Source organism: Ascaphus truei, chromosome 22 (assembly GCF_040206685.1).
Source record: "Ascaphus truei isolate aAscTru1 chromosome 22, aAscTru1.hap1, whole genome shotgun sequence".
In the NCBI taxonomy this organism is placed as follows: Eukaryota; Metazoa; Chordata; class Amphibia; order Anura; family Ascaphidae; genus Ascaphus; species Ascaphus truei.
In genome coordinates this window covers 3,709,544-3,726,224 of record NC_134504.1, presented here as the reverse complement: position 1 = coordinate 3,726,224, position 16,681 = coordinate 3,709,544, and the positions used below count along the sequence as shown (strand labels likewise).

The 16,681-nt window shown below is 45.5% G+C and overlaps 1 long non-coding RNA gene across 2 annotated transcripts in view; it reads left to right on the top strand.

The window, feature by feature from the left end:
- The window catches only part of LOC142472610 (uncharacterized), a 47,766-nt gene that overhangs the window by 18,391 nt on the left and 12,694 nt on the right, over positions 1 to 16,681 (top strand). Inside the window, exon 4 of one of the 2 annotated variants that reach the window (XR_012789780.1) lies at positions 6,218 to 6,685. The exons of the other annotated variant lie outside the window; for it this stretch is intronic. This is a non-coding gene — a long non-coding RNA (uncharacterized LOC142472610). Of the gene's footprint in view, positions 1 to 6,217; positions 6,686 to 16,681 lie in introns of those variants that run through there. 2 annotated transcript variants of the gene reach the window in all.

Here is a 16,681-nt window from a genome sequence, read left to right as displayed (position 1 = left end):
TTGTACAGAGCTTCCCTAACCTCACCGGTATCTTATTCAGGTGTACAGAGCTTTCCAAACCTCACAGGTCTCTTATTCAGGTGTACAGAGCTTTCCAAACCTCACAGGTCTCTTATTCATGTGTACAGAGCTTTCCAAACCTCACAGGTCTCTTATTCACATGCACAGAGCTTTCCTAACCTCACAGGTCTCTTATTCAGGTGTACAGAGCTTTCCAACCCTCACATGTCTCTTATTCATGTGTACAGAGCTTTCCAACCCTCACAGGTCTCTTATTCATGTGTACAGAGCTTTCCAAACCTCACAAGTCTCTTATTCACGTGTACAGAGCTTTCCAAACCTCACAGGTCTCTTATTCATGTGTACAGAGCTTTCCAAACCTCACAGGTCTCTTATTCACATGTACAGAGCTTTTCAAAGATCACAGGTCAAACGTGCTAGAACTTTGAACTACACTCTAGGGTTTCCACCGGACTCTTGGTTACCCATGTGTAATCTGGGGTGGTTCTTGTGAAAGCCCCAATTGGCTGAAGCTTCCCTTTGTATTACCAACCAGACTCCACATCACTACGAGGTTCCATTCCAGTCTTCGTCCTCCAATCCTACTCCTGCGTCCTGGCTCACGATAATCACTGCATTGCAGTGGGGGAATGCATCTTTGGAGAACCACTAGACTACAATCTCATGAAGACCTGGGGCTGGACCTCCAGAAATATTTTCCTTCGGCTGGCACAGCGAGACAAAATTGTATTTGGCTAGAGGTGACGGAAATATTTTGGAGGCCCCTCTGGCAGTGAAACGGTGTAAGCATCATGGCCCATGTCTGTTATGCGGTGCTATTCCAGCAGACATCCTCCAACGCCAAACGACACCTTATGACATATTTATATACGGCCCAAGAAGGTGTCTTATGCAACAGCACCGCTTAGTAAACATGGACCTATATAGGATAACCTAAAGCCGTATAAATGAAAGGAAGTTGATGTGGGAAGAGCTTATAAAAGGGATTTTGAGCGTACGCTTGTAAAGATGAATGGCCTAATACATCGTAATATAATAATTGAGCATGTTGTGTTAATAAAGCATCCGTAGCACAAGGGAGTAGTAGCCGATTATAAAATACATAACGAGTCCGCGGTCATTCGTTAGACCAGGGGTGGGCCAACGCCGGTCCCCAGCCACCAACCGGTCAGCTATTAGGGATATCACTGCTTCAGCACAGGTGGCTCGGTCATCGACTGTGCTGAAGCAGGGATATCCTTAATACCTGGCCTGTTGGTGGCCCTTGAGGACTGGAGCTGGCCCGCCCCTGCGCTACACCATCCAGCGCAGCTTCCTATTGGTCCGCGTGACGGGATGTAAATACGTGGAAATACTGGCACTACCCTACCCGTCATGTACTTCGGGACCAAGGGGCGTCTGCTTGGGAGCTGAAATCAACACGTTTCTGGGACCCCCGGCTTCTCGTTCAAGTAGGGGAAAAAAGGGGCTACCGAGGGGTGTGGGGGGGAACGGGTGAGCAACATCGTGTTGCCGTTTGTCAGAGACAACACCGCCCTACAAATTCCTTTTTGGGGTTTTTGAGGTCTTTCTTCAAGTCTTCGGGACACGAAGCATTGGAGGGTAATGGGTGGGAGTGGTATTGGGTGGGACGGGTATTGGGTGGGACGGGTATTGGGTGGGACGGGTATTGGGTGGGACGGGTATTGGGTGGGACGGGTATTGGGTGGGACGGGTATTGGGTGGGACGGGTATTGGGTGGGACGGGTATTGGGTGGGACGAGTATTGGGTGGGACGGTTATTTGGTGGGACGGGTATTTGGTGGGACGGGTATTGGGTGGGACGGGTATTGGGTGGGACGGGAAGAACAGAACATTTTCTTGTACCATTTTCCGCATCCACAGTAAGACAGACGCTCTCCTACGTCACCCAGATTGGGAAGTCTGCACGGCCTGGCGGATTTTTTGGGGGACGCCGGTAAAAAGTGACGCAGAGATACACCCCATTATAAGGTGTGCGGCAGGTAACTTCCTACAGTATCTCCTAGTAACACCCCCCAAATCACACGGGGGTGCACTCAGGGCAAGATTGGAGCAAATGACTTTATTACGTTACCCTTGACACATCACCTTGTGCCTTACTTTTTGCCCCAGTTCTCTCCCCTTTTGCCCCCACTACCCCCCCCGCGAGACGTTGATATAAGAAATAATTCCTTGCCTATCTGGAGAGTAGCGCCCGTCTCTGATGTAAGAAAGATTTATTAGCCGGCTTAGGCCCCTGAGCAGTTAGCCTGAAAGTTTGATGCTAACCAGGACGCTTTAACAAGTGCTTAGTGCTATAATTAAGTGCTTTTTCTAAACCACCAGGCAAAAAGCGTAGACTCATCTCTCTGTATTATTACACTGTCAAGAGAAGAAGAAGAAACACGCTGCTATTGTAGACTGTGTGCTGTGTGCTCATTAGCTTGGCTGCTCTGCTGACGAGGATTCCTTATACTGATACTGCATAGAATACAGCAGAATCAGGCGATAGCAATGCCATTTAAAGAAGCAGCGCCCTCTTTCCATTGTATACTTGTAGAGTAGGGGTGTCAGGTGTCCAGTGTTGAACCGGACTGTCCTGTATTTGGACACTGTCCAGTAAAAAAATGAGCGGTAATACTGCACATGTTTGTGTATACCGGTATTACCTCTCTGGGTGTGTATGTATATAGTGGTATTACCTCTCTGGGCGTGTATGTGTATACCGGTATTACCTCTCTGGGTGTGTATGTGTATACCGGTATTACCTCTCTGGGTGTGTATGTATATACCGGTATTACCTCTCTGGGTGTGTATGTATATAGTGGTATTACCTCTCTGGGCGTGTATGTGTATACCGGTATTACCTCTCTGGGTGTGTATGTGTATACCGGTATTACCTCTCTGGGTGTGTATGTGTATACCGGTATTACCTCTCTGGGTGTGTATGTATATACCGGTATTACCTCTCTAGACGTGTATGTGTATAGCGGTATTACCTCTCTGAGCGTGTATGTGTATACCGGTATTACCTCTCTGGGTGTGTATGTGTATACCAGTATTACCTCTCTGGGCGTGTATGTGTATAGCGATATTACCTCTCTGGTTGTGTATGTGTATAGCGATATTACCTCTCTGGGTGTGTATGTATATACCGGTATTACCTCTCTGCTCGTCTATGTGTATACCGGTATTACCTCTCTGGGCGTGTATGTGTATACCGGTATTACCTCTCTGGGCGTGTGTGTGTATAGCGGTATTACCTCTCTGAGCGTGTATGTGTATACCGGTATTACCTCTCTGGCTGTGTATGTGTATACCGGTATTACCTCTCTGGGCGTGTGTGTGTATACCGGTATTACCTCTCTGGGCGTGTATGTGTATACCGGTATTACCTCTCTGGGTGTGTATGTGTATAGCGGTATTACCTCTCTGAGCGTGTATGTGTATACCGGTATTACCTCTCTGGCTGTGTATGTGTATACCGGTATTACCTCTCTGGGCGTGTATGTGTATAGCGATATTACCTCTCTGGGCGTGTATGTGTATAGCGATATTACCTCTCTGGGCGTGTATGTGTATACCGGTATTACCTCTCTGGGCGTGTATGTGTATACCGGTATTACCTCTCTGGGCGTGTATGTGTATACCGGTATTACCTCTCTGGGCGTGTATGTGTATACCGGTATTACCTCTCTGTGCGTGTATGTATATACCGGTATTACCTCTCTGCTCGTCTATGTGTATACCGGTATTACCTCTCTGGGCGTGTATGTGTATACTGGTATTACCTCTCTGGTCGTGTATGTGTATTCCGGTATTACCTCTCTGGGTGTGTATGTGTATACCGGTATTACCTCTCTGGGCGTGTATGTGTATACCGGTATTACCTCTCTGGTCGTGTATGTGTATTCCGGTATTACCTCTCTGGGCGGGTATGTGTATACCGGTATTACCTCTCTGGGTGTGTATGTGTATTCCGGTATTACCTCTCTGGGTGTGTATGTGTATACCGGTATTACCTCTCTGGACATACTGACCTGATAAGCTTGGGGGGCCGCGGGATTCCCGCAAGCAGGGAGAGAGCAGGGCTGTTGCTAGGGGGCTGGGCAGTTTCCTCCATCCTGATTGGCTGCATTACCCAGCAGTAGCCAATCAGGAGGAAGTGTCAGGAGCCTGGGGGTGGGGCCAAGGAGAGGAGGAAACAGCATAGAATGGAGAGAAGTGTGTGTGTGTTTCTTGAGCGCGTCCCACCTTTCACCATTGTGTCCAGTATTTTAGGAGAAGCCACCTGGTAACCCAACTTGTAGTGCAACGTCACCGGGATAAAAACTCCATCCAGGGGAAACAAAATGGCTGCCAATCACAATCCAATAGGAAGCTGCGACATCATCGGTTGTGTCTTCCTATTGGACTGCTGTTTAAATCCCCATTAAAAAACAGGAAGTAATACAGGTAACATCACCGGTGAGTATCTCGGGAACTGGGGGGCGTTGGGTAGGGGGGATCGCTGCTTTAACATAATGATGAGCATGGACGACACCAAGTCTGAAAACTGTCACTATACCTGTACCCACTCGTGCAACTGTGGCCCCTCCGGCAGTGTATGTATAAGCGAGGCACAGATACCAACATGGCGCTTTAATAAATGAACACCACCGGCTACTCGCATGGCCACCAATGCCGGAAATGCTGGGGGTGCTTAGGTGTCACCGGGCTTCGGATAGCGTAAACGTTAAACCCCAACCCTGGGTGGTAATTATCAGAGTCTCCTTGCTGCAAAACGCAGTGTCAGCATAATAGAACCAGGTGATTGATCATCCGGTAGGTAGGTCAACAGAAAGGTGGGTGGGTGGATAGGTAGATGGATGGATGGATGGATAGATAAGTAGGTAGATATATGCATAGATGGATGGATAGATAGGTAGGTAGGCAGGGAGGTGGATAGATAGGTAGATGGATGGATAAGTAGGTAGATATATGCATATATGAATGGATAGATAGGTAGGTAGGCAGGGAGGTGGATAGATAGGTAGATGGATGGATGGATGGATAAGTCGGTAGATATATGCATATATGAATGGATAGATAGGTAGGTAGGCAGGGAGGTGGATAGATAGGTAGATGGATGGATGGATAAGTCGGTAGATATATGCATATATGAATGGATAGGTAGGTAGGCAGGGAGGTGGATAGGTAGATGGATGGATGGATACGTAGGTAGATATATGCATATATGGATGGATAGGTAGGCAGGTAGGTGGATAGATAGAACTCAGAATTGAACCTGATTAAAAATGCAAAACCTAATTGATCCTTCAATCAAGTATCTCAAGTACTTTAACCCTCGAGCACCCAACATTCCTTTCATTTGCATTTACTGTTATTGTTGGTATTTATCGGGGGTGGGGGGGAAGGGGGAGGGGCAAAGCTGGGGATGTTTTTCTACATGTGTATTGTGTCAGTTTTGCAAATTGCAAATCCTCTCCTGCTATAGAACACCGCGCTATCTACCTCTCCTGCTATAAAACACCGCGCTATCTACCTCTCCTGCTATAAAACACTGCGCTATCTACCTTTTCTGCTATAAAACACTGCGCTATCTACCTCTCCTGCTATAAAACACCGCGCTACCTACCTCTCCTGCTATAAAACACCGCGCTATCTACCTCTCCTGCTATAAAACACCGCGCTATCTACCTCTCCTAGACATACACAGCAAATGCACTTTAGTTAATGCCAGGGTTTTTGGCGGTCTCCCGCGACACAGTGTAGATTGCAAGCTCCTTGGGACAGGAATTCCATTCCTGCGCTGTTCTGCATGTGGAACACGCTTCCTTGCGCGCTCTACGAGAGACGCGCAGACACCCGGAACAACGTGTCATAACTCAGACAGTGTAACAGGAGACGGGCCATCTGCAATCAGGAAGTAATCGGCTCAGACATCATGTGCCAGTCCCAGATCTGGTCAGAAGAGCCGCATTAAGCATCCAGCGTAAGGATGAATCCAACCACATGATGCAAATGTTTCTGCTGTGCCCGACATCAAACGTGTTCCACTTTTGGGATGTGCTGATCTGTCCTCTGGCATGACATTAAAGAAGACCCGTCTCCTAATTACGGGGAGCACAGCCTGTAATGAGTCCCAGGCTGCCTCGTGCTTTCTCCTCTGGTTGAGCCGTATCTTTGGTTGTAGGAAGAGTGCTGGGACCCGACGCCCGTTGGAAGGAGCCCTTTGATTTTTCGGCCTGGTCCAACTGAACATGTGTCTTGGACGTGGGATCCAGAGAGAAGTTTGGTATCAAAGGGGGTTAACTCGTGTATGATCGGAAAAGGTGGAGTTTAATGGCCCCATGAACGGCGTGTTACAATGTGACTGATGTGTGATGATATTGTGGGATATGGTGTATCAGTAACATTACAGATCGAATACCACAATTGTATTTATTAACACTCTTATAGTTACCCTTTATTTCTGTTTTTAATGAGGAATTTATCTTAAAAAGTCACTATATATATATATATCTCACTTGTGAGCACATTCACATGTCTTAGACAGCTCTGCAACCCCGCCTTTCAACCATTATCACCTAGCATATAGTGCTGCCACTGCAGCAGGGGATTCTGGGATATGACATGCAAATGAGCACACAATGTGTCACCTTTTGCTTCATGGATATATATATATATATATATATATATATATATATATATCTGCAGTATATATAACACAATGGCCCAGCATTCTTTCCATCTGAACTCTGCGTAAGGACAATTTCCTGAACCCCAGGAGGAAACTATTACTGATCACCAATTGCTAGCACATTGGCCACGCCGGCTGCCATCTGCTTCCATGCACAGAGAGGAGGTGTTTGCAACCTTTGTGGAGGTGACCCAAAGCAAACATTCCCGTTCCCGCAGCAGAAAAACGCGCTGATCCGGAAAGTGGTGCTGGGTCAGAAAATCTGCGGAATCAAACCATTAACGGGCAGAGGCGGCGCCCCCCCTCTCCCCCCCCCAAATTATTAGCAGACTTCACAGTTTGTTTATGGAAATCTTAAGGTCCCCAATAACCCTCGGGGGAAGGAGGTTTAGCACAACGAGGCACTCAGGAGTTAGATTAACGTCAGACAATACGACTCCGTGGGACTGTATATCCGGCCGTTGATGTCTCGTGTAAGCCTCGTTTATGTAAAGCTGCCGTCCAAGCTGCGTTTTAAAAAATTAGATTGTTTTCCCTTTAATATGTGCATCAATACAATCCACACAATGATAAGTAATTAGCTTACTTGCCGATCGATCCGTTCTCCACTGATTGATTAGCGAAGATTCGGCTCGGGGGTTCACTAAATGGCTGTCAGTGCGGCAGAAAAGCACCAAAGATGCAAAGTTCTGTGGGGAAGATCATGTGACCAGGCAGTCACTAGATACAATTGGTGCACTGCTAGAGAGAGGGCAGGGCTCAAAAAGGGGTGTGCCAGAGCCTGTGTCAGATGAGGAAGGGGATGTGACTGTAAATGGTTGCTATAGAAACAAAAAATGCTTGTTACATTATAATACATTAAAGATGTCATTCAGATTTGTTTAAAAAAATGCGACTTGTATTTTCTCATAGTACAGAACTGATTTATTAAAAAATCACACATAGGATATTGCTCTGTCTGCAGCTGTTATGGGTAACCATTCAAGTGCTATTGCCATTTGCATGGTCTGTTTTTAAGCAATAAGGCACGTACGAGTTGGGTCACCTTTCAAGTGTGCATCTTTTTATCCTCCCTGTTATTAAAGGGTAATAAGGTACCCAAAAGTTGCCCCCCCCCCCCCACACGTTGTGATGAACTTTAAAATTAAAATATCTGATCTAAAATATCAAATGTTGTTACTTTAATCTCCATCAATCATTGTCCCATGGCGGGCGGGGGAGGACATCAGTGGGAAGTGATTGTTTTCAAACAAGCTGATGGAAGCAGAAGTAAGTTCTAAACTCAAGTGATGGGAGCAGCTGCAGGAATGATTCAGTGGGAGCAGCTCCGGCTTCTTGCCGATCAGCATCACAAGGACAGTATGTTTTGGGGATCTAAATATATTATCCCTGTTATGCAGAAGTGATACAATGATACTGATAATGAGTTTATAGCGCCTCGCTTCCTAAAGTCTCTGCTTATTAAAAACAAACACAGGATTTAGGCCTTGATCCCCATGGCTTGGGACCGGCATGTCCCAACTACAATGTCATCGTCTTACTTTGTACCTTGATAGCCTGTCTTGGTGGAAATGCTTAATGTGGATCTTTAAACGTAAACGTGGATCTTTAAACGTATTGGTTCACTGTGTTGATCGGATGCAGTAATTCACCTGTAATTACCCTTCCCTCTTGGGCTAGGTGTCTACGCCCAGGAATCATCAATGCTCGATCCTCGCTATCCCTCCCAAATCTGCCATTGACTTTAATGATGGGTATCGCTGATTTGATGCCCCCTCCTTCCCATGACCAATTGGCAGTGGAATTTTTAACCTTTCGAGTGGCCCAATGACGTTGCCATCATGACCATTAGGTCCGGCACTGCAGGAGCCCCATGGTATAGTGGCTATATCATGGGATCTCAGCTTGCTTTGTAGGGGCGATGGCAGCCGGCGTTCCCGTGAAGAGCTGAACGCGATCTGCCCAACAGAGGAACTGAAGAGAAGGTCTCCTCCTCTGTTTGGGTCATGAGTGATGGTGCGATGATGGAGTAGTCACGTGGTTACCAAGAGCACTCAAAGGGCTAAAGGGGCAGTTCAATGAAGCATGGTCAAAACAAATGGATCAGTGTAATGAATTGGCCTCGTTAGATATAATCAACCTTAGAGTAACAATGTCACTATTGTGTCGATTGTCATCTGGAATCCTGGGTTCTAGCATCGCAGTTACGTATGTTCATGCATTTCACGAATGATGGCTCCACAATGACTTTGCAAACGTAGAACAAAACCGAAAGAACAATGTACACAGGGGGCTTTGAGGACTGACCAAGAGTCCTATCACCAAAAGACATTGGATAAAGATTGTTTAAACCCTACAATGCCTCGATTTATCATGGAAATGTTCGTTTTTTAAAAATGGCTTTGTTGTTTTTACCATCTGCACCTAATCTCTTTGGGGAGATAAAAGGAAAGAGCAATTACTACCAGATACAATTAGAATTACACAAACACAACGGAATCCGGCCCGTATTTCCATAGGGTGCGGGTCAGCGAGAATTGGGACTTTTATACCTTTCTACTGAATCTTTTTAAGGAAAAAAAAATGAAATTGCCAAGTTGTTTAGAAAACCTTTAACACATCAGACTTGAGTTGCTTTATATCACCCTATTTTGCCTTATATCTAAAGCCGACATGTCGCCTCCTACTGATTTTTAAGTCTTATTAACTTTAATAGTCATACTGATAAAAATCAGACATTAAAATGTCCTTTTGGCTCTGAGCCCCTAATTCTCACATGGAGAGACTATATAGGGTTACCTCCATCACTGCAGAGGGCTTAAGACAGGGTTCTCCACTCCAGTCCCCAAGAACCCCCAACAGGTAAAGGTTTAAGGATATCCCAGCTTCAGCACAGGTGGCTCAATCAGTGGCTCAGTCAAAGACTGAGCCACTGATTGAGTCATCTGTGCTGAAGCAGGGACTGATTGAGCCACCTGTGCTGAAGCTGGGATATCTTTAAAACCTGACCTGTTGGAGGTTCCTGACGTCTGGAGTTGAGAACCCCTCCCTTAAGGGGTTAATAAAGCCTGCTTGATACATACATGCCCCCGCCAATGTCCCTTCCTGTTGTCATTCTCTTTCAGCAACATAATGATTATTTGGGACAGGTTATTATCTCTGTATCGAGATCTCCGTTTGCTGCCAAATCAAACACCTTGCTAGACCTGAAGGTGCATTTTTAATCTGCAAAATTACAGGCCCCTGTGCTAAGGTGGAAAACATTAATTAACAATGTGCAGAGTGCTGACGCAGCGCGGTGCCTGGGTGCCCGGGAACGGCCCTCGCAGACGAAATAAAAAAGGAGCGTTAAACCTTCATTACATGTCGAGACAGCGCAGGAAAGGTGCGCAGGATAAAGGGGATTATTGTAATAGTCGGTTTCCAATAGCTGCCGTCTGCAGAATGTGTCGTTTCATTTATGCAAATCTAAGGGTTTTTAAATTGGTAATAAGTAAGTTATCTCCGTGATGGATACAGATGGACGTTTCCCTCACCGGGGCAAACGGACATTCTGAGTTTAAAGAGGCAGGCCAAGCCGGCGGATTCTTCTATAGCATTGAAGCAGAGGGGGTCTCCGGAGCCGAACCCCACTCATTTCTGTTCCGGGGATCCCCTGCTTCCAGAAATACTTCCCTCCGAGTTAGGTGGTGGTACCAGGGTTCTCAATATGTCAGCTGTTGAAAGTTTTCGCGCCCTGCGGGCCAATAGGAAGCCATGACGTCATCAGTGCAGCTTCCTATTGGCCCATTTGACGCGGGAGCTTTAACTTGGAAGCCCAGCGTGGTCAGCTGGAGCAGATACTGGAACCTACTTCGGAGGTAAGTATCTCCAGAAGTAGGGGGTGTTCGTGCTCCTTTAAAGTGTACACAGATAGTAGACAAGACCCCTCTGCTTAGAAAGACAGAAGATGAGGATAGATATCACGCCAATCCTGAAGAAGCCTTCTCTCTACCCGGCTTACCTTGCACATACTGCCCTATCTTCTCCCTGTTGTACCCAAACAGCTATGGGAACACCCTCTCTGCTAGACTGCGTCTGTATGTCCCCCAACGCACCAATGATTGTGAGTTCTACGGAGCAGGGATTCCACTTGGCTTTTCGGGCCTTGTATATCTTGTGCTCCGACCACTACCGCCTGTAGCTGTGTATTAAAGCTCCTTACTGATCTTACTGTACAAATATGCCTCAAAAGCCGTGCACAGATGGTGTGTCATGCGGTGATGTCATACATACACGATGTCACCATGTATGCAATTCATCAATGTCACAGAAGACCAGCTATGAAAATACAGCTCACTTTACTCACACTTATCACCTACAGCAGAAGATGCAGCGAAGATAAGACGTGTTCAGTACAGTTAGGCCTCAGTAAAGCAATTCATTTCAGTCCGGACCTCCACTTGCAAGCGCAGCACAAGGTTTCCATTTATCTTAAACATATATTGGTTTCCCAGTCATATGGTAACTGTTGTTGTTAATGTTCATGTCCATAAACTCAGCCTTTCACCTTCTCCGCCCTTCAGAAGCTCATGGAGTTGTTGACACAGGGAGCATATGGATTATCTCACAGCATTGGCTGCATGGCGTAAGGTAGCAGGCCTGGACATTTCTATGTAAACTGATAGATGTTTTCATAACTCTGGCCTAATTTCATTAGAAGCCTGCGTACGGTTGGCTGTGGAGCGATCTGGAGATTAGCCCTCTTCTAGCAGTCACTTTTGACAGTTGCCTGGCAGGTGAGGTATACATGTTAATTCTATTAAAATACTTTTTGAGAGGAGGATCATGGCTAGTTTAACATAGGTTCTCTGGTACTCTTCCATGTCTGGCTTGTGACAGTCGCCTCTATTCGGAAAGTAAAGCAAGACCTGACCAGTTCGGGAGGTGACGTTTGCAGAAGGCCGTAAAGATGGTGGAGATGATCCAGGGAGCAGAAGATAGAATAGAGCCTGGTTTCCATCAATAATATCAGCAAATACTTTAACATGTACATCCAAGGAGACAGGAGAGAGACAGGGGTATGGAGAAGATGTTTAAACATCTCAAGAGTATCAGTAGTGTATAGAAGACCAAGAAATGGTAGTGCACGTGGTCATGCATTGCAACTGGAAATGTTACTAGCCGTTAAAGTTTGATGTAGTAAAGTAATAAAAACAACAACTTTGGGGCAGACACAAATTACTTCCTCATGGGGAAAAGTCAGTGATTACGAAAAGTCTAATAAAAACAGACAAGGCAACGCCATGGAATGGTTTGTGTGTGTACAGGCATACCCCGGTTTAAGGACACTCACTTTAAGTACACTCGCGAGTAAGTACATAGCACCCAATAGGCAAACGGCATTTCACGCATGCGCCTGTCATCATGTCCTGAACAGCAATACCAGCTCCCTGCCTGTACCGAAGCTGTGCGCAAGCGGGGAGACTATAGAGCCTGTTACAAATGCCTTATTTACATCAGTTATGCACGTATATGACGATTGCAGTACAGTACATGCATCGATAAGTGGGAAAAAGGTAGTGCTTCACTTTAAGTACATTTTCGCTTTACATACATGCTCCGGTCCCATTGCGTACGTTAATGCGGGGTATGCCTGTACTCTGTGGGGCCTATACACGTGGCTCCGAAGTGTGTCAATCCGCTTCTAAAGAGCCCTTTCCGATGGGATTGGCCCGCTTTGCTATTCTGTAAGCCCTTCTCGCATGTCCAACCCGGGTCTAAACAGCTTTGTCTTTATTGCACACGGCTTAGAATAATGTACAGCATGCAGTGGGAAGGCCTAACTGGTATGGGAATAAAATGTAGTGTAAACGTCGCTGAGATAAATGACCTCTTTCTGTTCTATATAGTAAATAAAGATCCCACTTGTGGTGCATTTGTCTCAGACAGGTCTGCGGCCCTGTCCTCCCTCCATTATTGCTTAGCAAACAGCGCTTCCCATGCAGCCAGGGATTCTGGGTAATGACATGCAAATGAGCACAGTGTGTCACTCTTTACTTCTCATCCATTCTAACATGGACCCCCCCTATAAGCTTCTGCCTGCCGCATAACACAGCTTTTCAGCACTGCCTGGGTCACAGAAGTGTAGAGCCAGTAAACCAACTCACAGACAGCTGTTCGACCTTTTGGGTCTCATCAGTGACAGGTTGGTTGCTGGTGATGCCACGTGAAGCTGGTACTTGGGTATAACCAGACGCATATATACCAACATTGGACAGTCTTAGTCAACTGGTCTGCATTGGAGTTTAATAAACGTGGATTGTACTTTGTACTATAAGAATATAAGACACATTGAAATGATAACATTCTGAAAACATAAAATGATACATTACGTTCTGAACACACTTTTTCATATTATGTTTGGTTATCTTTAGCGATTACAAAAGGTCTAGGGAACTGACCCCAATCAAAAATGGAAAAACACTCGAGCAGTGAAAGAAAAGATACATTATCCTTATTTGTACAAAAGCTACTGATTTCCATCTGGCTCGATGTCTGACCTGAGTCCGTGCCAAGTGGAAATACCAAGCATTTGATGAGCTTTTATGAAAATGTTGTTTTAAGATTGGGATGATCTTTCCTGAACGTAATTCCTGGTTTATGTCCTGTGCTAGACTTCCAGAAGTAACGATGGGCCTTGTGCCGAACTGATTTATCTTCACCGAAGACAAATGATGGATTGAATATAAAGCAGGTCAACAAGTGTGATAGTACTCGCCGTGTTATTCATCCTGTCTGAGAACGACAAAACGCAGTGTTTCCCAATTCAGTTCCCACTTAACGTTGCACAGTCATTGCTACAAAAACACCATTATTTGGGAGAGTCACAAATGTAGCTCAAGATGGTCTCGTTGTGTTTGGAGATATTGGTCTTTTCACCCCGGTGCGTTGTTGGCGCTTTTGGGAATTTCTGCGTCGATGAAAACATGGATGTGGGAGACAGATTATTAATGATCTATAATAAGGAAAACATAGAGAGTAGGAGATTGGATCTCTATGGGGACTAATGGATGAGGGATTTGGAGACATCCACCCCGTGTTATAGAAGGCTATAGCCACACACATTTAGCATTTTAATGATTTTATACTAGGTATTACTATATATTTTGGAACGTTGTTTGTCTCTTCGTTATATATTTGGACACCTCTTAAAATACACCAAATTTTGCATGACGGTTCCTGAGATCAAGGAGAAGGTTTTTGACTGTGTTTGGATACAATTGGACGCCATTTTGAATCAAGATGACGGACTGAACTGTGCAAATCTGCACTGATTTTACCCAAATCCTCCCGGATTGTAAGTAGCTGGGCTGGATGGAGAAAATCCACGTTTTGCACGCTGGTCAGCTTTATGTTGGACGCTCCAGATGAGGGAACTGGAAAAAATATATGTTTTTGTGCCTTACGGAGAAACCAATAATATAGTTTACCCAACAGCAGTACAATAAAAATACATCGTTTCCCAGAATCCCTGTCTGCAGTGGAAGCATTGGATGCTAAGAGATAATAAGGCAGCGATGCAGACCTGTCTTAGACGCGCAAATGTGCTCACACGTGATACCTACGGCCTCAACAATGTTATAAAGCCAACGGGGTCTATTTTAAACAGAGAATCCCCCTGTTTTTAGATTATATGTACAGCATGGAGCTTAAAGAGACGACGCGCTCTGATCAATCTGACAAGCGGCCCCCTTACCCACAAAATTAGCGGGTGGTCATCCCTGTGTGGACACTGGCTGCTCTGTCAGTGGAATATCAGCTGTTGTCAGGATTACATTGGGATGCTTGAGAGATGTTTTCTGAAAGACGCGTGCAGTATTTCAGGGTCTCGGTGAGTGAATTCATCATCGCGGTTATTGGGAGTGTTTTTATTTCTGGGGGGAGGGGGGCAGACAATGTGGTGGTGGGGCAGCTGCCGGGGAGAAAGATGAATGGGGGCGGGGGGTGGTGAAAGTGTCATTCTGCTCCGTGCGGAGACCTCTTTCTTCACCATACACGGGACAAATCCTACAGCGCCACCCGAGCCCGACGCCGTGGCCCGGTGATGTTTCAACACCGAGATTATGTAATTGAGCGGAAACTGTTATATCGATTCTTTTTATTCGGAAGCATCGAAAAAGACAATTATTTTTATTTGTAAGTAACCCATTCAGTGCCAGAGAGACCGGCGATGCATAGCAAGGTGTTAAGGGCCATGTCTAATAAGCAGCGTTCTGGTATTCAAGTTAATAAGCTGTAAGGTGTTTTACGGCAAAACGCTGCTTAGTAAACTTGGGCCTAAGTCTTTTCCCCACAGTTCTGAGGTTAATTATGATTAGAATTATATTTAGAGCACATTTATTTATTAAGATGCTAAAACAAAAGCCACAGGGTTTTATAGTAAGTAGTCAAAGTGTTTAATTCATGGCTCATCAACACCAGTCTTCACTACACCCTCTCCCCTGCACCCTTGTAGACTGTAATATATATATATATATGTGCTCGGCTTCACACGGGTTGCAGTAATCTGGAGCCATAAAGCCTGGCTTCATACGGGTCTCCTGTCCCCCCACTCCCCTTTTCTCTCTCTCTCTCGCCTCCTCATCTCTCTCCCTCCCATCACTTTCCTTTAATACCTTCTGATGTCCCCAACTCTCTCCGCCTCTCTCCCCTTCTCCGGCGTTCTGACTTTCTTCTCGCGCGCCGACTGACTTCCTCTCTTTCTTCCTCTGCCTTCTGTGAAAACTTTACAGCTATCTGACACTACTTATCTGCCACCAGGCTGTGTGCATTATGATGTCATCAGTATGATATCATGTGCCAGATACATAGGTACAACACCCAGTTGCTTACTTGCTTGAGAAACTGTAATAACCCTAACATTCCTAGCCGTCCCCCCCCCTCCCCCTTTGGCGTGTTCGAGGGGATCCAAACCATCACAGTCGCCTTATTTAGATACATAAAGTAATCATTCAAAGTTAGGTTGTTCTAGGTCTTATAGTTAGGTTGTTCTAGGTCTTATAGTTAGGTTGTTCTAGGTCTTATAGTTAGGTTGTTCTAGGTCTTATAGTTAGGTTGTTCTAGGTCTTATAGTTAGGTTGTTCTAGGTCTTATAGTTAGGTTGTTCTTGGTCTTATAGTTAGGTTGTTCTAGGTCTTATAGTTAGGTTGTTCTAGGTCTTATAGTTAGGTTGTTCTAGGTCTTATAGTTAGGTTGTTCTATGTCTTAGTTAGGTTGTTCTAGGTCTTATAGTTAGGTTGTTCTAGGTCTTATAGTTAGGTTGTTCTAGGTCTTATAGTTAGGTTGTTCTAGGTCTTATAGTTAGGTTGTTCTAGGTCTTATAGTTAGGTTGTTCTAGGTCTTATAGTTAGGTTGTTCTAGGTGTTATAGTTAGGTTGTTCTAGGTCTTATAGTTTGGGCGTGCATAATGAGAGACAAACATTCTGAAATACATAGTAGAACTAGAGGGGAAGATAAGATGGAGCAGCCACTTTGCCTCAAGAGGAGAATGTTCGACCAGTGTATAACCGACAGGGTCCTCTCTTTGGACTGTGTATAAGGTCGGTAAGAGGCCCAGCCTTCCAGCCCCCAGATAAGGACTACTAAACGTTAGCCAGTCCCCATACATGGGGTTAGCTAATAAAGCCTTCGTTTATTTTCTCATAAAACGTCTCCTGTGCGTTACCCTCTGCGCACTTCTCCTACAAACCCATTCATTCTTTTTCAGGGCTCCGAACATACCCAGCATGCATCACCAGATGATACCATATTACTGCCTTCCTATTGTACTGCGCTGCAGCGTATGGTGGTGCTTTGTAAGCAAATAATGAGCGTAACCGGCGACAGAAATGGCGTCGCTCTTCTGGATTCCAGCCCAGTCAGCAGCAACTTCTTCTTCTTTCTTTTTTTTTTTTTTACCGCCACTGCAACCAACGA